Below are 24562 nucleotides of genomic sequence, written 5' to 3'. Positions count from 1 at the left end.
CATATGTGACCCATCACCCCATCTCTGAGCATGAGGTCACCCTGAGGTGCTGGGCCTTGGGCTTCTACCCTGATGACCTCACCCTGACCTGGCAGCGAGTTGGGGAGGACCTGACCCAGGACACAGAGCTGGTGAACACCGGGCGGGGGGCAGTGGGGACTGGAAACTTCCAGAAGTGGGCAGCTGTGGAGGTGCCTTCTGGAGAGGAGCAGAGATACACATGCCATGTGCAGCATGAGGGGTTGATAGCACCCCTAGTCCTGAGATGGGATAAGGAGGGAAATGTGGGCACAGAGGCTGACTCGGGGCCATCAGAAGCCCTTCTGGAGACCTTCAGAGAGTCAGACCAAGGCCTCAGGTTCAGGGTCTGACCTTCCCTTCCCTTCCAGTGCCACCTCCTCAGTTCTCCATCCTTGCCGTGGTCCTCAATTCCAGCTCGGTTTTCTTTAGAGGTGCTCATTGGACACAAGGTGGCTTCATGTGTGAGGGGGTAGAAGAAGTGCTCAGGTAGGGAAGGGAGTGGGGGATCTTGTCCACTGGGGGCTTTCATGTCCCAGGGAGAACTTGCCCTGCCTGGTTAATGGGAAGTACCATCCACACACACGGGTGTTGCCCAGAGGGCATTTGGTCCAGTCCCCCTTCATCTCCTTTCCTCATTTTTCCCAGTCCTGACCTGGGTCTTTAGTCACAGTTCTGGAAACTTCCCTGTTCTGCAGGATTAGAAGATTCCTTTAGGACTTCTGACCTGACTACTCCCTGGTCTCACCTGATGCTTCTTCCCACAGGAGGACAAGGAGGAAGCTACACTCAGGCTGCAAGTAAGTGTGGTCAAGGCTTGGATCCCTGAGCCCTGGGAATGCCGTAGATGGAGCCCATGGGGGAGTCACTCTCATCAGTTTCTCCTGTGGTCTCACCTCTCACCAAGTTTTGTTGTGTTCTCCCCCAGGCAGTCACAGTCCCTGTGCTCTGAAGTGTATCTCCGCCCCTATAGGTGAGACCCTGGAGAATTGCAGTGGGGGTGGGGATTGAGGCAGAGAGGCTGGGACTATGCAATGGGGATGCTTTCAGGAGGACATCTTGGGAATGCAGTGGACCATTGATAATGTTAACACTCGGGTAATGAGTGAGCTGTCAGGGGTGAAGATGCCACCACATCCTAGCAGGGGCCAGGACAGGCGGAGGGGTCCCGCCCAGCTCCTTACACCTCAAGCCAACCATAAACCTCCTTCTCTTCTGCAGGTCCAGTGCTTTTTCAGTCCCACTCAGAAGCTCCTTCTCCATGGAACTGTATTTATTGGGGTGTTGTTCTGACACTCTTTACACTGTGTGAAATTTGAATTACTTTATTCTGGGGCTTGATGTTAATTGACTTCCCATCATTTTATATTGTGTACCCTGTCATTCTTGTTACACACACACACACACACACACACACACACATGCACATTCCCCTCTCCTTGGGAACCAGACCCTCACTCAGCACTGGGGTACTCTGACCCTCTGTCTCTGGTCCCCTCAGAGCCTCCCTCTCTGCAGTGTCTCTACTCAGCAGTGCCTGGGCAGCCCCAGGAGTCCCTGCACCTCCTGCCTCTGCCCTTGTGGGCAACCAGCCCCTCACCCTGCATGGCAGTGAGGAGGCGAAGGCCAAGTCCTGAGGTCAGTGACCAATAGAGGAGACAATTTACCTTTTTCTTTTCTTTTCCCCCTCATTGTATTATTCAGTTGAGGTTAGCATTGGTTTACACACTGCATGTGTTCAGAGGCAAGGGTCACATCTCTTCAGATGTTTGTTACCACATCACACCCACCCTAAGGGCACCCGTAGTCTTCACTACAGTCCATCGGGCCCTCTTCCTACTTTGTTTCCTACTCTTACCTCCAGCCATAGCTTCAATTCTACAGTCATATATATAGAATATGTTTTGGTTTAGTTTCATCTGTCCCAACTTTGTTTCTTTATATTCCAAATATGAATGAAATCATCTGTATATAACTTTTTCCTTCAAATTTATTTCACTTAGCATAATCCCATCTATATCTATCATGTTGATGCAAATTCAATATTTCATCTTTTTCACAGCTGAGTAGTATTCCATAGTGTGTATAGCTTGTGTTCTTTATCCCCTCATCTGCCGTTGGGCACTTAGATTGTCTCCATAGCTTGGTTATAGTAGACAGTGCCGCAGTGACTGTAGGAGGTGCATATTCCTTGGAATTAGTGTTTTAACTTCTTTGGATAAATACCATGGAATGGGATCCTTGACCATATGACAGGTCTATTTTGAGGAACCTTCATTTTTTTTTTCCCCATAGGGGCAGGACCAATGTGCTATCCATAGAAAACAGAGGTACCAAGTTACCGCCCCGCCTAAGGAAAGGTGGGGCTGAGCAGGGATGAGAAGCTAAGGAAGAGGAGGAAGACATGGAGCAAGATGGGGAAAGGAGACTGAGGAGGTGCATGGAGCAGAGAGACATGTGAAGAAGAAACCACGCCTTGCTTCTCACTTGGACTTGTGCCATGGAGTTGGGGACATGGAAAGAGACATGTGAAAGGGATTAAAAACATGGGTGAGAGACTCATGGGGAGGCTGACAATGACCGCTGTTATCTTGTCATGGATTTAGATTTTGTTCTTTTCCTTCCAGACTTGCCTGGCCCCTCCTGACCCTTTCCCATGGGTCTCTACCAGTTGGTGCCTTAGCCTTGTGGCAGGCGTTCGGGCCCCAGTGGGCCTGCTTTGGGCCCAGCCTGTTTGGCTGGGCATTGACCCATGAGGGGACCGGTAACTTTGGGTGCTTCACTTGGGAACTATACTAACTATATTCTTTCTCTTCTTCTCTCTCTATTGCACACTGATTCTCTATTTTATAGTAATTGTATTAAAGTTCTTTTCTATTGAAGGTCTTACACTTTAGTGTATGTTTTGTCTTTATGCAGCTGATGGCAGATCCCATGTAGAGTGTGCAGTTTTGAAGGTCCAGGGAACCCCTCATTCTGCCCACTGACAGGACAAGACATCATTCCCACCCACCATGTGCCAGAGTTCCTTTTTCTCCACACCTTTCAATGGGTCATTCTCACAGATGTGAGGTGGGAACTCACTGTGGTTTTATTTATTTTTTAAAGATTTATTTATTTATTTATACAAGCACTGGGTACAGTAAGAAGCGCAGGAGGGTGAGAGAATTCACCAAAGCCAGAGCAGGGAACAGAATAGGCAGGCTGACGAAGAAATACACTGCTGAGGGGAGCAGCAGGAGGGGCAGGTGAGGTCTGTTGCACCATGTGGGACCCTCACCTGCGGCCGGGGATCAAACTGGCTTGCAGAGGCTGCTGGCAGCTTCGCAGCCCAGTGCTCAACCGCTGCGCCACCAGGGGAGACCTTCATTGTGGTTTGAATTGGCATTTTTCTGACAGCACATGATGATAAACTTGTATCCATATATCTAATGGCCACATGTGTATCTTTTTTAGAAAAGTACCTATTTAGCTCCTCTCCTCTGTTTTGAGGTATTTTCTTGTTTTGGAGTTCTTTGTAGATCTTGGATATTAAATCCTTATTGGATTGATGATGTACAAATAGTTTCTCTAATTTGATATTGTCTTTTCATTTTAATGATAGTTTCCTTCACTATGTAGCTTTTTAGTCTGATGTGATTCCACTGGTTCCTTTTTGCTTTTGAATCCTTGGAGCACAGAAGACACTATGGGCAGTGAAAATCCTCTGTATGATATTCTCATGATGGACACAGGTCATTACACGTGTCCAACACCCCAAGAATGGACAATACCAGAGTAAACCCAAAGGGAAACCATGACTTTGCAACTATGACGAGCAGGTCCATTACTTGTAACCCACATTTCAGTCTGGTCTTAACACATGATTTGGTCATGATGTGTGAAGAGTTTTATAAGTTGAGGAATGAAGTGTAATTTACTTTAGAAAACATATTTCATGCTCATACAAGGACATTTAAATAACACTCAAGGATACGCATAAGTCATTCCCCTCCACCCCCAACACCCCAATCAGCCAGTATCTGCTCAAAACCTAGCAATTTATCTTTTCTCTTCCAAATATATGTATCTCCATGCTCCTGTCTGGGCAACAGTGTTCGTTTTCCCATCAGTAAAGGAGTTCAGGTCACAGAGTTGGGGGGAAACATTTGCAAATCACGAATCTGACAAAGGACTGTATCTACAAATAATGCCGAAAACTCAATGATCAGAAAGAAATAACCCAATTTTAATAAGGACAAAAATAGTGTAATAAATGAATGGCACCTCATCTGTAAAAATGTACAAAACTTCTATACAAACGGCAACTGTATTCATAGAAAAGTGAAAATATGAACAAATGCTCACTATCACAGTTAAGAACAGTGACACCATCACACCTAGGAGAGACTGAAAATGCAAACTCTGCACAATACCAGGTGCTGTCCAGGGTGTGAACAACAGAAGCCTCATTACATTCATTTTTTTAAATTTTTTTATTTATATAAGAGCTGGGGTACAGGCCCAAGTCGCGGGAGAGTGAAAGGGTTCACCAGAGACCTGATTCACCAGATCTGATGAATCAGGATTCACCAGAGTGGGGAGCAGAACAGACAGACGAACTGAAAGCACTGCTGAGGGAAGCAGCGGGCGAGAGAGGAGATGTCTGCCCTGCCAAGTGGGAGTCTTCCTGGCTGGCCAGGAATCGAACCTGCACTGTGAGGCTGCGGACAGCTTCACAGCACTACGTTCAACCCACTGTGCCACCGTGGAGGGCCCTCATCACATTCATTTTAAAAGATGCTTTAGGGGCTGAGAGACACATCAGAGCCCTGGGCACTATTGTTGCCTGGTTGAGAACAAAACAGAACCTGGTAAGAGATGACACCACAGGAGGGACAGATGAGGGTGACTCCCCCATGGAGTCCATTTACACTGTCCCCAGGGGCTCAGGGTCAAACCACTGATCTACACTTACCTAGAGCCTGAGTGTAGCTTCCTCCTTGTCTCCCTGTGGGTAGAAAAATCATGTGAGACCAGGGAGCAGTCAGGTCAGAAGCCTAAAGGAATCTTCTAATCCTGCACCACAGGGAAGTTTCCAGAACTGGGACTAAAGACCCAGGTCAGGACTGGGGAAAAAGAAGAAAGGAGGTGAGGGGGGACTGGAGCAAATGCCCTCTGGGCAACACATGTGTGTGGATGGCACTTCCCAATAAACAGGCAGGGCAAGTTCTGCCTGGGACATGGAAGCCCCCAGTGGACAAGATCCCTCACTCCTTTCCCTACCTGAGTGCTTCCTCCTCCACATCACAGCTGCAGCCACCACAGCTCCAGGGAGCACAGCTCCAAGGAGAACCAGGCCAGCAATGATGCCCGCGGTGGGGATGGAGGACTGAGGAAGGGGCACTGGAAGGGAAGGGAAGATCATACCCTGAGCCCCAGACCTTATCCTGACTCTCTGAAGGTCTCCAGAAGGGCTCCTGATGGCCCTGAGAACAGCCTCAGTGCCCACATCCTCCTCCTTACCCCATCTCAGGACTTGGGGCTCCAGCAGTCCCTCATGCTGCACATGGCACGTGTATCTCTGCTCCTCTCCAGAAGGCACCACCAGAGCCGCCCACTTCTGGAAGGTTCCATCTCCCCCAGGCCTGGTCTCCACCAGCTCCATCTCCTGGGTCAGGTCCTCCCCATCTCGCTGCCAGGTCAGGGTGATGTCCGCTGGGTAGAAGCCCAGGGCCCAGCACCTCAGGGTGACCTCATGCTCAGAGGTGGGGTGGTGAGTCACATGTGTCCTTGGGGGATCTGAGGTGGTAAATCAGAAAAGTCATTTTGTGTTTCCTCCATGGACACTGAAGAATCCTCATGAGAGCATCCTCACAATGGACAAGACAACTGGTGTGGCAGGAAGAAGCATAAACTGTAAAAAACAGGCTAATCTGGGGAATCTGTGTGATTCTCCTATTCCTAAGAAAGTTCTGGAATGAGGAGGAAAGCCCAGGGTAGGATGAAGCAGAGGGAGTGGAACACAGACTTTTTATTCCTGACCTGGGTGGAAGGTGAATGACACAGAAAAGCAGGAATCACATAACTGAAAATGTTCTCAGACCAGAAACAAGACTGAGAGAGAAACTCGTGGTTCTCAAACAGGCCCCTGGTCAAAAGGACCTGGTGATGTGTGAGGTCAGGGGCTGTCTGTCTTTCTCAGGAGAGACGGGATCCCTTCCCTGTCCTTCAGGAGAAGCCAGAGTCTCTGGGAGTCTCTCTAGTGCAGAACATGAAACCCAGGGGAGCCCCCCTCTCGGGACTAGAGAGAGGACTCATTTCCCGCAGTGACTCCAGGCAGGGGGGGACCGGGAGGCCTCCAGGCCCCTCTTACCCGTGCGCTGCAGAGTCTCCTTCCCGTGCGCCAGGCATGTGCGCAGCCACCTCAAGCACCTGCCATCCGCATAGTTCCTGAATCTCTCTGCCTCACCCTGGGCCTCCCACTCGCGCCGGGTGATCTGAGCAGCCATGTCCGCAGCGGTCCAGGAGCACAGGTTCTAGTTCAGGGCCAGGTAATCAGCGCAGCGAACTGATCATACCCGTGGAGGAGGCGCCCTTTGGGCCCCAAGTCGCAGCCAAACATGTTCTGGAAGGTGTGAGAGCCTGTCCCCGCCCCGTCACCCCGGGATCTCCCAGCCCATGCCCCCTCCCGCCGGGAATAAACTAAACAGAATGAAATGGGGTGAAAGTCCAGTGGGCTGTTCCCGGGCAGGTTGCAGAGAAGCCTGGAGGGGGAGACCCTGGGCGACCCCCGTCCGTGGGGATGGGGGTGCTGACCCGGCCCGGCCCCGCGCCAGCTCACCGGTCTCGCTCTGGTTGTAGAGGCCGCGCAGGGAGTCCAGGTGCTCTCAGTACCTCAGTGCGCTGTCCCTTAGGATCCGCGTCCTCCCGTCCCGCTCCTCCTGCTCCTCCTGCCCCAGCTGCCCCGCCCAGGGCGCCCGCGGCTCCGCGCTCTGGCCCGGGGAGTCGCTGTCGAACCGCCCGAACTGCGTGTCGTCCACGTAGCCCACGGCCATGAAGCGGGGCTCCCCGAGGCCGGGCCGGGTCATCGCGGTGTAGAAAGTCCTCAGGGAGTGGGGGCCTGGGGGCGGGAGGGGAGACCCGGCCTGTTCTTCTCCCCTTCGGGGGCTCGAGTCCCAGGGGGCGCCCACGAGACAGAAAGTGGGTGAAAGACGAATGAGAGTGAAAAGCGGCTGCGGGACGAAAATGGCCGGGACTCGGGGGCCAGAGGAGGCTGGGGTCTCGGGGGACGGAAAGGGGCCAGGACGGGGCGGGGCCGAGGTGGGGGGACAACTAGGGCGGCGGCGAGGTCGCGCCTTTCCCACGCCCGCCCGCGCCCTCGCTCCCGCCTCTGGGAGCGCCCTGTCCCCTCCCGACCCGCACTCACCCGCCCGGGTCTCCCTCGGGGCCGCGGCCCCCGCGAGCAGGAGCAGGAGGGCGGCGCCCCCCATCCCCCAGGACGCGCCTCCACCCGGGCTGGGGAGACGGAGTCCGGGCGGGCGGGCGAGGGCTTTGGAACGGGAGCCGCGGGGCTGCTGATTGGCTGCTCTGGAGACCTCCAGGCAATGGGGAGTGAGCCCTGGGGTGAGTCACCAGTATCCAGGCAGGAGGACCCGCCCAGGCTGTGAGCCCAGAAGCGGAACCGAGGGGAGAGGGCGAATCCCCAGCAGTCACCTTCCAGCCCTGCACCCCGCGCTGGGCACTGAGACCCAGACAGCCACACCCCGAGACCTGGGACTTTGCCGCCCCCTCCTATCCTGCTCTGAGACCTTTGCCACACCGTGTCCCTGAGTCCAGGCCCAGGGACTGGGTCCGCAAGTCTCAGACATTTTTCTTTCAGAAACTCTGTTCAGTCTCACAAATTATTACGGATCCCATGTATAATTTTGTTACGTGGGTTACAGCTTTAAATATTTACTTTACTAGAATAAAACCTTTTTAAAAGATGTTATTGCTTCTTTACTTTAGAATATAAATAACCTGGGGCCTCCCTGTTGGCACAAGGGGTTAAGCATCAGCACTGTGAAGTGACCTGTAGCTGCAGCAGCACAAGTTGGCCAGGGAGCAACTCATATGGCACCGCAGACCTCTCCTGCCTCACCTGCTGCTCCCCTCAGCAGTGGATTTCTGTAGATCTGCCTGTTCTGCTCCCCACTCTCTGTCTTTGGTGAATCCACTCACCTGCCACACCTCTGGCCTGTACCCCAGTTCTTGTATGCATAAATAAATAAATCTTTTTTAAAAAGAATACTAATAACCTATGATATGCTAATGATGGAGTTTTTGAGTCAGTGGGTTTGGAGTGAGGGATTCTTGGGGTCACTCTGGGAAAGATGTCACCAGGGCTCCCGTTTCAGCGGTACGTGGAGAGTTCCCCAGGCAAGTTTCTTCACGAGACAGAGACACTAGTTATATTTAAAGGGAAGGTTTTTTACGGGGAAAAGGATGTCCTAAAGCTAATTCCATACAGGCTTTGTGGACTCCACCCCCACCCCAGGCCAAAGCCAAAGACACTGGGAACTCCAAATCCCATCACCACCCAAGGGAAGGTGGCTGGGATCTGAGGGTGGGGTGAAGCAGCCAGGTTTGGTATAAAACCAGACACGTGGGCTTTGGTGGGGGGCTCTTTTTTTGGCTCTCCGCCAGCTGGCAGTGCTTGGCCAGCTCTGACAGTGCCTTTGTGTTTCCAGGTTGGCGAATAGGGTAGGACGCATTAAAGACTTTATTTCCCTATTTTCTCCCTGAGTTGTACATTTCCTCATTTCCCTTTCCCTTTTATTAACCTTTTGTGTGTGCCTGTAGTGGAGTACAAATAAGTCCCTTTTATGCGCGCAGGTGAGAACCCACAGCCAGGCAACCCATTTTTATATCGGGGCTGCTCAGGTTTATTAGGGAAAGGTTTATTAGGGAAAGGGACAGAAGAGTAAAGGATATTTGCATAGACACAGGTGGGCAGGAAGAGCTGCCCAGAAAGGGACAGGTTTGCTGAGAGAGGCCTGCATGGTTGCAAGTGGGCGGCCTTGAGGAGAGCTGCCTCCACTGAGGGAGGTCAATGAAGAGAAGTGCAGGCATGATACAGGTCATGGGCAGGCAGGAGGCTGCTGCCCTGCGGAGGAGAGATTTGGTGAAAAGAGGCACCTGCATAGTCACAGGTGGACAGAGGGAGTGCTACCCCAGCCTGTGCAGAGACCGCACTAATACAGTCTTCTGTTGGGGAGGGGCCACTCCTTGTGAGCCTTTGGGGTAGTTGCTGATTATGGATAACTGTGCAGAATCTGAAAGCGACCAGAGATTCCACCATGGGCTCAATCTCCATATCTTTACCCTTGGGCCTGTGCTCTAGACAGCAGTCTGATACCTGCTTGGATTTTCTGTTTTGTAATCTAGGCTTTGGTGCCTAAGGATCTTGGTTTCTAGATCTGTGTCAGTGGCTGTGTTAATCCCTTCTACCCCCTGCTCCTTGTGTGAGCCAGATTTCTGGTCTTGGGGAACCTCCTTTCCAGTCTTTTTATATTGCTGTTCTCCATCATTTACTAACTTGACAACTTCCAGTACTATTTTTACTATTGGGATTTGTGGTGCAAAATAAAGTGAAAAAAATTTTTTTAAATAATTTGATTCCAGGGACCTCCCTGGTGGCGCAAGGGGTTAAGACGCAACCTATGAGGTAATCAGAAGCCTCTGCAGCCTCAATCTGCTCTGGATTCCCAGGCCAGCCAGGGAGCAACCCACATGGCATAGCAGACCTCTCCTGACTAGCCCACTGCTACCCTCAGCAGTGTCCTTTGGTCAATCTGCCTGTTCTGTTCCCCACTCTGTGTCTGGTGAATCCTCTCACCCCCCACACCTCTGGTCTGTTCTCCAGCTCTTGTATGCATAAATAAATAAATCTTTTAAAAAAATAAATAATTTGATTCCAGTGTAATGAATACTGAAGAGCTTTATGAAAGGTTTGGCCTGGTAAAGAAAAGGAGAGCCAGGCTAAACTTTCTCAAAGGAAGGGAAAATTTATTGCGCCCCGGGCGGACTTCACGGACCCATGGTGGGGGTCAGTGAAGCCTGGTGGGCTGTTCCCAGGTGGGCTGCCTGGTGGGTTTTTGCATTTGGCCTCCTGCATGGACCTTGACTTTATAACTTAGTGGAACAATATATTACTTTAAAAAAAAAATCACACATTAGCACAAGACCCAACCAATATGCAAGAGAGTGATGAGAAAATATATTATTGAGCAAATGAATATAAAGATTCCAGCAGAATTTCCAGTCTAGGTGCAATTGTAATAGAGTGGTGCCCAGGAAAATGTTCCCTCGCCCCACCCAAAGGAGGGTGGAGCTAAAGAGAAGAGAAGAACCTGGAGAGGAGACAGAAGAAGAAATGAAGCAGGATGGAGCCAGAAGGAGACATGGAGGAGGCACATGGAACAGAGAGACACGTGAAGAAACTGCGCTTGCCTTTTGGTCCTGAAACAGACGTGGTTGAGAGACCCATGGGGAGGAGAGCAATGTTAGCTTTTATCTTGATTTTGATTTTGCTCTTTTCCCTCCAGACTTGTCTGGTTATTTCTGATCCTTTTCTGTGGGTCCCCACTAAAAGATGCTTTAGATTTGTGGCAGGCTTTTGGGCCTCGCTCTGGGCCAATCCCATTCGGGTGGTCTTTTACCCATGAGGGGACGGGTAACTTTGGGTGCTGGATTTAGAAACTATATTCTTTGTCTTTTCTATATAGTTTACTAATTGTATTCAATTTCCTTTCCATTACAGTCTTAAATGTTTTGTCTTGATATGGCCGATGACAGAACCTATTTAGAGCAGGCAGGTTTGCGGGGCCTGGGGTGCTCCTCTCCCTGCCCTGTAACACAATGAACACGCCCATGCAGGCATAATTAACAAGTTTGCTTACTCACAGCTCTTTCCCTTCTAAGATGCATGGCCAGGGCCTGAGCACTCTTATCTACAACGTTGGGCAGTAAACCAGCTGGCCTGTCTCTTAAAGGGCATCCTCAAATACCTCATCTTGCCCCCTTTGCCTGGCGCCCCTTGTCTGGGGACTTTGCAGCAAATGGTTGTGCCTGCTTGTAGGGTAAAGAAAATATCAAGCTTTTCTGCCCTTCCGCCATCAGGATAGATGATGGATCCTTGTCCTGAATGCGTGCCTGATGGCGGGCACCTGGAATAGGGTGTGGGCATAGGTAGATGGGATTCAGCTGAGCTAAGACTGTGCTTTTAAGGGCGGCGTCACGGGGATGCCAGCAGCAGCAGTAGAAGCCGAAGCCGAAACCGAAAGAGAAGCCGAGATCACCAGAGAGCCCAGATAGAGTGAGGATTTGCTGGGGGCTGGGAGGCCTGCCAGCGTCCCGCCCCCCCCAACACCCCTGCCTGCCATATGCCTGGTGAACCCCAATAAAAGACCTGCAAAAAACCCACTGAGGACTCTGACTCCTCCTTTACCCGGTCTGCATGGGATCAGAAAACCTGCACTGTATCCAGTCCTGACCCTGTACTGCTGAAAACGATGCTATTGATGGAGGACAGGAATGAAAAAAACTGAAGAAAGGAAGCACCACAAGACCAGAAACCTGGCTGTAGGATAAATGGTTTTCAGGCTTTTCTGCCCTTCCACTATCAGGATTGCCTTGCCTGATGGGGCACCTGCAGTTGTTACATTGTTGCAAGCTGTCTGGTTTACTTCTGTGGGCCGTGGGAGGGGTATTGAGATAGGCTCCAGAGAAGCAGAAGCAGGAGAGCAGCAGAAGAGAAAAGGGGAGAAAGTAGCCAGAGAAGCCCAAAGTGAAGACTTGCCAGGGGCTAGGAGGCCTGCAGGCTTTCTGGCCCCCTGGCACCCCTGCCTACCCTGTACCTGTTTGCCACACTACATGTAAAGCTCAATAAAAGCCTAATAAAACCAATGCGGGCTCCAGGACTCTCCTTTACCCCATCTGCCGAATGATAAATAACCTGCTCTGTGGCCATCCTGGTCCTACACTGGCTCTCACAAGGATGGGGGTAGAAGAGATTAGCATAACCATCAACACAGTTGTGGAAACTAGGATCCTTCTGCTCAGACTACACAGTTGTGAAAACTAAGATCCTTTGGCGCCAAAGCCTAGATTACAAAGCATAACATCCAAGCAGGTATCCCAGGGTGCATCCAAAGGTAAAGATAGGGAGATTGAGCCCATTGTGGAATTTCAGGTCTTTTTCAGATTCTGCAAAGTTATCCCAAATCAGCCACTAACCCTAAAGCTTACAAGGAGTGGCCCCTCCCAACAGAAAAGGACTATATCCCTCTGCCCACCTGTGACAGATACCTCTCTCCGCAGGGCAGCAGCCTCCCTGCCTGCCATGACCTGTACCTGCCAAGGCTTCTCCTCACTGACTTCCCTCCGTGGAGGCAGCTCTCCTCAAGGCCGCTCGCCTGCAACCACGCAGGCCTCTCTCAGCAAACCTGTCCCTTTCGGAGCAGCTCTTCCTGCCCACCTGTGTCTATGTAAGTGTCTTACTCTTCTGTCTCTTGCCCTAATAAACCTTCCCTTTAAATATAACTAGTGTCTCTGTCCCGTGGAGAAACTCGCCTGGAGAATTCTCCATGTGTCGCTGAAATAGGAGCTCTGGTGAAACCTTTCCCAGAGTGACCCCAAGGACCCCACATTCTAAACCCACAGACCACAAAAACCACATCACTATCAATGTAAGAGATATGGACACAGTTGTGTATAAAAGGAACCCTTGGTCTTTATTTTTTGTTTTGTTTTGTTTTGTTGATTTTTTTAAAATAAATTTTATTTTTATATTCCCCATACAATTGGAACCCCCTTATTTTGACCCCAATCCCTCCCCTCCCCGCCCCCCAACCCCCATAGAGTGTCTCTGGTTCATAGTTGTTTGTTGATTTTGATTTTCACTTTCTTATAGTTATTCATTTTCCTGGTCCCTTATTTAAGTTTTCTAGATTCCTGCTATGAGTGAGACCATCCGGTATTTTTCTTTTTCTTTCTTGCTTATTTCGCTGAGCATGATCCCTTCCAGCTCCATCCATGTTGCTTCAAATTGCATGTGTTTATCTTTTTTGAATGCTGAGTAATATTCCATGGTGTATATGTACCACACCTTCTTTATCTCTGAAGAGTAAATGCAAATGGCCAACAGGCATATGAAAAAATTTTGAACATCACTTGTCATCAGGGAAATGCAAATCAAAACTACCATGAGATACCATCTTACACCAGTGAGAATGGCACATACTAAAAAAACTAGCAACAACAAATGTTGGTGAGGATGTAGAGAAAAAGGAACTCTCCTGCACTGCTGGTGGGAGTGCAAACTGGTCCAACCACTATGGAGAGCTGTGTGGAGATTTCTGGACCTACTAAACATAGAGCTTCCATAGGATCCAGCAATTGCACTCCTAGGTATTTACCCAAAGGACACCGAAACATCAATTCCAAAGAGCACCTGCACCCCTATGTTTATAGCAGCACTGTTTACAATAGCTAAGCTTTGGAAACAAACCAAATGCCCTTGGTCTTTAAACCGGTGCTCAAACCTTATGGGGCTACCCAGGTCTGGGACCTCATACATGAATAATAAAGCTGCTGACCTCACCATTCCTGAAGTACCGATTGTTCTTCCTCTGCCTGGATAAAAGGCCAGAATTTATTTCTACAAGAACACTATGGAAATGTAACAGAATAAGAAATATTCAATGATACTGTTTCAGGTTTCACTTTGCAATTAACCTTGGAGAAAATACCAAAACACCACCTGTATAGTTTTAATATAGTATCAAAGTGGAATATTTCTAATTGTCTGAAAACACTACTTCAACATATTTGTGTAAGGCAGTGTCTGCATAGTTATAGTAAGGCAGTGTGTATTTTTTCATAGACTTCAACCAGAACAACAGACCAAATGGAGAAGAAAATATGAAAATGCAAAGGTCTTCTAATGAGACAGACAAGAAAGACAATTGCAAAAATATAAAATGCAAAAGATCCACTCTTCTCATTGCCCCGATTATTTTCAGAAATATTATTTCTGTTAAGAACACTTTCTGTTAACATGCATTGGGTTATACATATTATTCTAAATGAAATAGTTACATGATTAAACACAGCTTTATTCCTAGGGTGGTAAATAGGGGTAGTAATACCTCATAAACAAAAGTATACTTGGCGTCCTCACTTATCTGTAAGACTTTATGCAGATTCTGAAAGGAAAATGACTGAGAAGCACTGACCCAGTCCTTGGGCCTGGAATCGGGGAGACAGTGTGACAAAGCTCTGGGTGAGGAGAGGAGGGGGCAGAGCAAAGCCTCAGGGCCCTAGTCTGGTTCCCATAGTTCCAGGCCCCAGGGCTGTGTCCAGGGCAGGAAGGTTACTGTTGGGGATACCCCACTGCCCCCTTAGCCTCCCTTCTGTCTCCACCACCTGTGCTGGACCCTGGACACTTGTGACTCCCCCCCAGTTCTCAGTCCTCAGTGCCTGGAGGTTCCCAGAGAAGCCAATCAGCATGGCCCCCAGTTAAGTCTCTGTCCACCAGCCTAGAGTCAGAAGCTCCCCAGACCCCAGCAGTGCTGGTCATGGGGCCCCCAACCTCCTCCTGCTGCTTCTCTCCAGGGCTGTGTCCCAGGCCCAGGCTGGTGAGTGCAGGATGGGGAGAGAAAAGGCTTCTCTGGTGGAGGCTGTTGACTTAGGCCCCTCTGTCCCCCCACGGTTCCTCTCAGTCCTAGTGCCTTTCTGTCCCTCCCACACTAGCTCCCTCTTCTGTCCCCCTGAGTCCCACTCCTTCTCCACCTGATGCCCCTTTTCAAGCTCTGGAGGCTCCTCCTTCCCTGAACACTTTCTCCCCTCATGCCCCATCTTCCTGGGACTCAGGACCCAGGGAGATGGGTCAGCCTGGCTTTCACCCCTTCCTGCCTCCAGGCTCCCACTATCTAAGGCTTTTCGAAACCAAGATCTCCCAGGGCCTCCGGTGGCACAGTGGTTGAGCGTCGCACTGCAAAGCTGTCTGCAGGCTCTGCAGCACTGGTTCAATTCTACGCTGGCCAGGGAGAAGCCCACATGGCACAGCAGTCCTCTCCTGTCTCGCCCACTGCTCCCCTCAGTAGTGTCTTCGGTCCGTCTGCCTGTTCTGCTCCCTACTCTGTCCCTGGTGAATCCTCTCACCCTCCCACGCTTCTGACCTGTACCACCAAGACCTCCCAGCCCAGCCTCAAGGAGCCCCAGCACATCGCCGTGGGCTACATGGACGACACACACAGTTCAGGCGGTTTGACAGCGACTCTCCAGGTCACAGTGTGGAGGTGCTGGAGCCCAGGGTAGAGCAGATGGGACAGGAGGATCTGGACAATGATACAGAACCAAAGACAAGAGGCACAGAGGTTCAAAGCTGCCCTACATGGCTCCTGGAGGACCTGCGCAGCTACTACAATCAGAGCTAGGATGGTGAACAATATTTGCCCAGGGCAGGTCACAGATCCCATTCCACAGTGATTTCGAGAGGCTATGGCACCTGTCATAGTGGAGGAGGAGTTTGGGCAAAGCACAAAATGAACAACCTGGAGGGCAGGTGCGTGGAGTGACTCCCAAGACTCCTGCAGATGGGGAAGGAGGTGCTGCAGCTCAGAAGTAAGAGGTGCTGAGGAGTCTTTCATCTCCCTGAGGCTTACACCCCTCAGGGAAAACGGAATCATGGTCAGAAAAGCGCCCCCTTCTGGTCAGAGAAGGAGCTGTCTGTCACATTTCAAAACTGTAGTAGAGACTGGTCCAGCGGCTCCTATTTTTTCTGAGGGACAGTTAAGGAATCCAGTTTCTCCTGAGAAAGAGGGGAGACACCCCCTGAAATCACCCTGCATAGGATCCTTTTCACTGGCAGTCTTCTTAGGAACAATGAGTTTCTCCCTCAAGATCTTGATATTTAGTCAGAGAGCATTTTTGGAGATCTCACTCCTGCCTGTCTGTGTCATTACCCTCCACCCAAGTCAGCAACAAAATGCTTAGAGACCCGCATCCTACCCCAGGCTCTCACCTACTCTCCCGGACTCCCAGACCAGGCTGGTTTCTGGGGGTTGTGCTTCCTTCTTCCAAGCATATTGTCCTGTCCATTCTGAGGATCGTCATGAAGCTGCTTCAGTGTCCATGGAGAAAATATAAACCATAAAATTTCCGATTCTTCCCACTCAGACCCCCAAAGGGCACATGTGGCCCACAACCCCATCTCTGAGCATGAGGTCACCCCGAGGTGCTGGGCCCTGGGCTTTTACCCTGTGGACATCAGCCTGAACTGGCAGAGAAATGGGGAAGAGCTGATGCAGGACATGGATTGGGTGGACGCCAGGCCTGCAGGTGATGGAAGCTTCCAGAAGTGGTTGGCTGTGGTGGTGCCTTCTAGAGAGGAGCAGAGAGACACATACTATGTGCAGCATGAGGGGCTGCTGGAGCCCCTTATCTTGAGATGGGGTAAGGAGGGGGACTTGGGCACAGGGCCTCTTCTCAAGGGAATCAGGAGCCCTTCTGAGAACTTCAAAAGCATCATTGCTGACCTGGTTCTCCTTGGAGCTGTGCTCACTGGAGCTGCAGTGGCTGCAGCTGTGATCTGGAGGAAGAAGCACTCAGGTAGGGAAGGGACTGGGGGGATCTTGTCCACTGGGGGCTTTCAAGTCCGAGGGAGAACTTGCCCTGCCTGGTTAATGGGAAGTACCATCCACACACATGTTGCCCAGAAGGCATTTGGTCCAGTCCCCGCACTTCCTTTCTTCATTTTTCCCAGTCCTGACCTGGGTCTTTAGTCAAAGTATTCCAGGATTAGAAGATTCCTTTAGGACTGCACGGGCTGACTCCTCCCTTGTCTCACATGATGATTCATCCCACAGGAGGACAAGGAGGAAGCTACACTCAGGTTGCAGGTAAGTGTGGGTCAGGGATTTGATCCCAGAGGCCCTGGGGATAGTGCTGATGAAGCCATTCAGTTTCCATTCATGATGGTGATTTTCATGTCTTCAGATCTTAAGGCCACTTATTAGTGGCTCAGCTCACCATACAGACATTCACCTCTTCTTTTGACTTCAGCTGTGAACAATAATTTACATTGTGGGGTAGAATTGGAGGCTCATTCCTCCTTTGAAGGAAAGAGACCACAGTTATGGAAGAAGGTGACAGAAGAAAAGCACAGCAGCAAGCAGGAAATGGTTGTGAAAAATGAGAAATTAGGGCCTCCCTGATGGTGCAGAAGGTTGAGCGCAGCACTGTGTAGCTGTCTGCAGCCTCTGCAGTGCCGGTTCGATCCTCGCCAGCCACAGAGCAACCCACATGGCATGGCAGACTTCTCCTGTCTCGCCCGCTGTGCCCCTCAGCAGTGTATTTCGTCAGTCTGCCTGTTCTGTTCCCTGCTCTGGCTCTGGTGAATCTTCTCACCTCCCATGCATCTGGCCTGTGCCCCGGTTCTTCTGTGCATGAATAAATCTTTCCAAAAAAGAGAGAGAGAAATTATTCAATGCTGACTTTACAAAGACTGAGCACATTATTTTTTCTTTAAAGATTTATTTATACAAGAAATAGGGTATAGGCCAGAGGCACGGGAAGGTGAGAGAATTCACCAGAGACAGAGTGGGGAGCAGAACAAACAGACAGACTGAAAGCACTGCTGAGGGGAGCAGCAGGTGAGACAGGAGAGGTCTGCCATGCCATGTCAATAACTCTCTGTTGGGCCAGGAAGTGAACCTGCGCTGCATAGGCTGTGGACAGCTTCGTAGCACTGTGCACAACCCGTTGCACCACCGGGGACACCCTGAGCACATTATTGCTCCATTATTAAATATTTTTAATGAGGGGAAATAATCTATATCCAGCCAGGAGACATAGCAATGACAGCATTTGAAACTCCACATTGAGGGCACTGCTGACAGATAGATGATGGTCATGGTGAGAGACCAAGAGAAACCAACCTCATGGGTAAACACCAGGGTTTGACCTAAGAGGTCACTGTGTCTTCCTAGCCAGTGAATCCATAACTTATATAGTCTCATCAATAATTTTTAAAAAGTTGGAGAGATAGTAAATTATTGAGGGAGCCAGGTAATATACCTTTGCTTTATTTTTTTTTTATTTTATTTTTTTTTTTAGAGGCATGCTTTATTTATTTGTTTGCTGGTTTGTTTGTTTGTTTTTTGTTTATACATGCACTGGGTACAGTCAGAAGCGCGGGAGGGTGAGAGATTTCACCAGAGCCAGAGCGGGGAGCAGAGCAGGCAGAAGGACCGAAGTACACTGCTGAGGGAAGCAGCGGGCGGCAGGAGAGGTCTGCACGCCATGTGGGACCCTCCTCCGGTGGCCGGGGAGCAGCCGGGGATCGAACCGGCACTGCAGAGGCCGCGCGCAGTCTCGCAACCCAGCGCTCAACCGCTGCGCCACCGGGGAGGCCCAATATACCTTTGCTTTAACTCCCAAAATTCATTAAGGAAAACTCATTGTGCTTAATAGCACCAAGGCTCAGCACCATGACAAGGGAACATAAGTACAGGATTCAGGTGGTGTCTGGTGTCAGGAGTGAGCTCTGTCTTCCTGCTGGTCTGGCAATGACCACTTGTAGTACTTTGTTCACGGGAAGCCTCAGTATGACAGCAGGTCTGATGGAATCTAGTAGTGACTGTGCAAGTGACCCACTTCCTAGCAGGTGTGATGACACTGTCAACTCCTGACACACAGGAAGCTTCTTCTTTGGGGACATTGTGAAATGCATTTTACTGATGAATAGATAAACTGGAATTTCTTTATTTTTTAAGATTTATTTATTTATGTATACAAGAACTGGGGTACAGGCCAGAAGTGGGGGAGTGAGAGGATTCACCAGAAACAGAGTGGGGAACAGAACAGGCAGATTGACTGAAGTACACTGCTGAGGGGAGCAGCAGGCAAGTCAGGAGAGGTCCGCTGCACCATGCGGGTAGCTCCCTGGCTGGCCAGGGATCGAAGTCTTGCTGCAGTGGCTGAGGATAGCATCATAGGTTGTGTCTTAACCCCTTGCACCACCAGGGAGGCCCTACACTGGAATTTCTAAAAAATATCTATACTACCATGATTCAATCCAGATGTGGGGCTATTTAACTAAAGATTTTATGGCTTTTAATTTAAAACCATCATGAAATAATTGTAAAATAGTGTGCATCTAAATGTATTTGGAAAGGGAACATTGATGGCCAAGTAGTATATTTGGCTGCTGGATTTCTAGCTAAACTGATACATTGTGCTTTTGCTTTTTTCAAAGTGAAAAACCTATACTTTTCCTAAAAAGAAATAACTGCCAAATATTTATTCTTGTCACTGAAGACTGGTTTTTCTCTGAGTAAGATGTGGGATTACCAGAACTTTCTGAGCAGAGATTGATATGGTGCAACTTCTTTTTGGAAGCCTCCGTCTGGCTGCTGTGCAGAATCAAGAGGTGAAGGTGATAGGTGGGAAGATAAATGTGGGAAACTATCACAGGTTCTAAGATGGAAAATTTGGTAGCTTTATGGGGTATGATGAGGAAAGTAACACAGTGTTTGGATCTGGATATATTTAGAGATGGACTTTACAGCATTTCCTAATGTAACATCTGGGTTGTGAGAAAGATGGGTCAGGATGCCACCCAACATCTCAGACTGTGAAGTGGAGATGTGGAGCCCTCGGTGACACGAGCAGGCTTCAGAAGTAGCACATTTGTGGAAATGGCATCCGAGGTGTTCATTAGGAGAGTTGAAGCTGAGGGTTACTGAAAATACAGTGATGGTGGCAAAGGTCAGACAAGCCTGGAGCACAGGTGAAATATGTAAACTGAGAAATAGATCTGGGAGGTGATATGATGTAAATGATATTTGTTGGGTGACCTGATCAGACCAAAGCCCCACTCACTGCACAGTCTGACCCCACGTGGAGAAGACACAAAGATCAAAGAGTCCCACTTCAGTGAGCCGAGGAGTCACTGGGATGCTTATGAAGACTGAGAAGGTCTAGAACAGAGCCCGAGAGTCTGTGTTTATAACAGCGCTGGTGCTGATGTGCTGCTTTCATATCACACTTTTAGCAGCAGGTCAAAACCATGACTCCCACCTGGCTGTGCGTCAGCCTCACATGCAGAGCATGATGAAGAAGAGATTCCCAGGCTCCCTGTTCATCACTCTGAGCTGCTGGATCTGGGCGAGACCTGAGCGTTTGTAACATGCCCACATACATCCTGGGGCTCAACCATGTGGGTCTGCCAGACTTCAGTGGCCCGTTCAGCCACCATTACGGTTACCTGCAGTTCTGCATTCCTATACCAAGGTCAGAACGGTCCAGTCACAGTCATATGAGCCAAACCTTACAAGGTGACTTTCATACCAATCAAGAGCAGAAAGCTGGATCACTCTGGAAAGGGTGTGCATCAAGAGATAGGACCGGGAACACCCTGGGCGCTGAGGACTGATGTATGACAAGGGACACCAAAGGCTGATCAGTGGAATGCCTTCTTAATAAGATTAGAAACATGGCCGGGGGTTTGGGGTCCAGTTTTCGATTACAACACTTGGTCATCAAGCTGATAACATGGTCAGCAGACTCATGTCCCCCCCAAGCCCTTGATGACATTCCCGAGTTTCACCCATTCTTTCTCCTTGTCCTCCTAACGCACGTAGCTGATGCTCTATGATTATTCCACCAATAAAAACGGTCAGGATCTTGCTCGCAGCGGCAGCCTGCATTATGCAGCCTGCTCCACGGCTCCCGCGTCTTTGTCAGTGTGGGGTTGCCCGATGCCACACAGCCAAATTGGGATCCCCCTGATGTCGGTGATCAGGGAGCTGTGAGGACCTGGGAGGAAAAAGACAAGACATGTGCTGGGGGGTCTGTTTTGCTTTCTCTCCCAGAAGGCATATCCAGGTGGACATGAGGAAGTGGTTCAGCATAAGGAAAATCTGTCACTATTCCTGGATGGATTTCTTACTCGTTTCATACAAATTTACAACATAGATTTTTCAAGTAAAATTTACTAAAGGCATTAATAGATACATGTGAATGTGTATATGTCTGTATATAATAGTGTAGTGTGTAACACTGACTCCAGATCCCTGTGGCTTACCCAGCTCTGTCCTGCCCCCTGAGTGGTGGGACATGTGGGCTTTATTGGTGCAGCTGCCCCAGTGGGCACAGCCAGAGGCCAGTGGGAGCAGGAGTCTGAAAGGGCTGGCAGATGCAGTGGGGCTTTCCTACCCTGGCACCCTGTGTGTGCAGGTGGGAGCTGGTGGGCGCAGCTCTAGAGGTGGTGGCAGAGGGGGAGTTTCCTGACAGGGGGCAGACAGACTTCAGAGGGCCCCTCCCCCAGAGCAAGCCAGGGTTAAGCACAGGAGCACCTAGGGCTTGGCTCTTCCATCCCTGGCCCCTCAGAGGAGCTGCTTCTGGGCAGCACCAAGGCCGCCCTGCAGTGGGTGCCACAGGACAGCTTCGCTAAGGACCTCCTCACTGAGCTAGGGATGATAGCTGGGGGGCATCAGCTGGGTATGAATGGACCCCACCAGCTCTGGCAGGCTCCAGAAGGCCGCTGCTTGAGGACAGGGCTGAGGCCACCCTGACAGCTGTGGCCACTGCACTCAGCAGCGGAAGTGGCAGTGGGTGACAGTAGGTGGGCACTTTACCAGCAGCCACCGTCAGTGTCATGGAAATGGCGGCAACCAATCTGGCAGCAGAGGCTCTCTGTCCCCACACACCACCCCAGGGCATGCAGCCCACTGGGGCTACAGCAGCAAGGTCAGCTTTGAGACCTGTCATTGCTGCTGACTGTCCGGCACCACCTCCCGGTGCTGTTGCCTCCTTCCCTTCAGGCCCAGCATTCAGACTGTGGCTGTGCCTGCTGGGGTGATGCTCAGAGGGGAGCACCCCCGGGGAACACCTCCTGCTGCCACTATGGGTTGGGTCCTGGCCCAGTGCTTCCGGCTGTTCCACCAGCTCCAGGCCCTCCCTGATGGGACTGTACCACCTTACACAGGCAGCCTTAATTTGGGACTATTGGACACAGCGGACACTATCTGGGGTGACACAGCTGGCCACTGAGGCCTTAGAAACTCTTTATTTCCCTGATCTCCTGTTTGTTAGAGAAACCTCATTGCTGTTCCCTGAGCCTGAGTGGTTGCAATTGAGCACAGGGGTGAGAACCACAGTGTCCTCTCCCCTACCTTAGCTCTGTCTTTCTGAGAGGGGGCCAGGAAGGAAGGGCCCATACCTAGTAGAGGAATCTGCACACATGCAGGCTGCACATACATGCTACATGACTCATGATCTGTTTTCTTTGAACTAAAGCTCTTGTTTAAACTGAGATCCTGCCCTGCTGATGCCCCAAAGAGTGCCGGACACTGATGCCTTCTGATGTACCAGGGGCAGGATACCCAGGAGGTTGATGGCAAGTTCTGGGGCTGCTCATGACAGACAGACACCAAGAGTGTCAGCTGTGACAGGCTGTTCTGATGGATGATTTTCTCAGAACATAAAGGTTTGCCAGCACAGAGAGCCCCGGGAGACACACAGGAGAGAGGCGTGTGGAGAAGCTGCCTTGCTTCTTGGCTTTGGACTTGAACCAGGAACTTAGAGACATGGAAGGAGACTCCTGGAAGAGACCCAGGGGGGAGACAGACCTTTCCCTTGTACTTTAATTTTGCTCCTTTTGGCCCAGACTTACTGGCTCCTTTCATCCACTTCCCAGGTCCCCACCTGAAGGTGCCTTAGCATTGGGGGACCTTTCAGGCCACAGTGGCCTGCTTTGGGCCAAGGCTGTGTGTTTGGGTCTTTACCCACGAGGGGCTGGGGAACTTTGGGTGTTTTATTCCTAATGTTATTTCTTCCTTTCTCTCTATGAACATTAATTCTTTTAAACTTCTTTCACACTAAGAAATAAAACTACAGTTTTGTCATGAAACTAAAGAAAACTACAAAACTTATGCAAAGCTGGGCCCATAAATATATCTTTTGATATATGATATATCTTTTTTTAAAAGATTTATCTATTCATTTACACAAGAACCAGGGTACCGGCTAGATGCGCAGGAGGGTGAGAGGATTCACCAGAGACAGAGCGGGGAACAGAACAGGCAGACTGACAAAATACACTGCTGAAGAGAGCAGCGGGCATGACAAGAGAGTTCTGCTGCACCATTTGGGACCATCGCCAGCCGGCCGGGATAGAACCGGCGCTGCAGAGGCTGCAGACAGCTTCACAGCACAGGGCTCAACCACCTGCGCCACCAGGGGAGGCCCGATATATATTTTTTTAAAAAGATTTATGTATTTATCCATATAAGAACTGGGGTACAGGCCAGAGATAGGGGGGCGAGAGAATTCACCAGAGAAAAGTGGGGAACAGAACAGGCAGATTGACGAAGTACACTGCTGAGGGGAGCAGCAGGCAAGTCAGGAGAGGTCTGCTGCACCATGTGGGTAGCTCTCTAGCTGGGGATCAAACTAGTGCTGCAGTGGCTGCAGATAGCTTCATTGATTGTATCTTAACCCCTGCACCACCAGGGAGGCCCTGATATATCTTTCAATAAAAAATATATATATATAAAAGCTAACTGAAATATTTCCTTTCTTTCTCTCTCCCGAGGATGTAAAATGCTGGAAGCCATGCTACTCATGTTGTCTGACAAGGGTCCGGGCCGCACCCTGATTAAGTGTTTGCATCTCATCCTCACTCATTTTCTACAATCGCGCCGACGCTGTCCCATATTTCAGGAACCCCTGACACCCAGGCTGTTGCGGCTGGTTTGCAGCAGTAAAACTTTTACTAAGTATTCTATTTTCTCATGTCAAAATGTTAGTTTGCATATATCCAATAAGGTTCTTTTTTCCCTTCTAGTTGACTGACTATTGGAAATATGGGTGTTTTACCAAGTGTTGCATCTGGCAACACCACACTGATAAAGAAATGGGAGTCATGGAGCAGGCTACATAATGCAGCATGCTGCTGAAGAGCAAGATCCTGGCCTTTTTATTAACAGAATAATCATACAGTAGCAGTTGTAAGGGGAAGGAAAAAAGAAAAAGGGGAAGAAGGTGACTAGAAAATGTGCTCCACATCTATAGTTTCAGGGGTTGTGAGTCTGCTCTCCAGGCACTTCTCATCTGCTGGTTGACTGGGTATTGTAATTGAGATCAGCCCACACAGACCTTCCCCCCACAGTGTCCCTGATGCTGCCCCGTCCCTGCCCGGTCCTCTCTGGCTCCCCACTGTACCCCTTTCCACCTCTGTCCCCTAAAGTCCCCATTTCCATCTTCTCTCTCTTTTCCAGGAGTCTCCCCATCTTCCTAGTCAGTGCCCTGGGGGCTCTCCTAGGCCTTCCCCTCCTCCAAGGATGGAGAATGTCAGGTGATTCCCAGGAGGAAGGCCTTTCGTCCTTGGAAGCAGAGCAGAAACAAATTACAGGGACCCTGGGATCTAAGTTTCCATCCCAAGAGACTGAGGCAACCTTTATATTTGGGGATTTTCTCAGAATCTAGGAACCAGTTGTCATGTCCACTGGAGACT

At 50.1% G+C, this 24562-nt stretch overlaps 1 pseudogene across 1 annotated transcript in view; it reads right to left on the bottom strand.

Moving 5' to 3' along the window:
• The window catches only part of LOC311188332 (class I histocompatibility antigen, Gogo-OKO alpha chain-like), a 700214-nt pseudogene that overhangs the window by 646108 nt on the left and 29544 nt on the right, over positions 1 to 24562 (bottom strand). Inside the window, exons 2-6 of the transcript in view lie at positions 6842 to 7120; positions 6374 to 6642; positions 5524 to 5799; positions 5284 to 5403; positions 4976 to 5008 (exon numbers count right to left, since the gene is read on the bottom strand). The product of the transcript in view is annotated as a class I histocompatibility antigen, Gogo-OKO alpha chain-like (transcript). The remainder of the gene's footprint in view (positions 1 to 4975; positions 5009 to 5283; positions 5404 to 5523; positions 5800 to 6373; positions 6643 to 6841; positions 7121 to 24562) is intronic.

Source organism: Talpa europaea, assembly GCF_964194135.1.
Source record: "Talpa europaea genome assembly, chromosome: 2".
NCBI classification, from domain to species: Eukaryota; Metazoa; Chordata; class Mammalia; order Eulipotyphla; family Talpidae; genus Talpa; species Talpa europaea.
The sequence above is the reverse complement of the archived record's forward strand: the minus strand, read 5'-3'. Positions and strand labels throughout refer to the sequence as shown.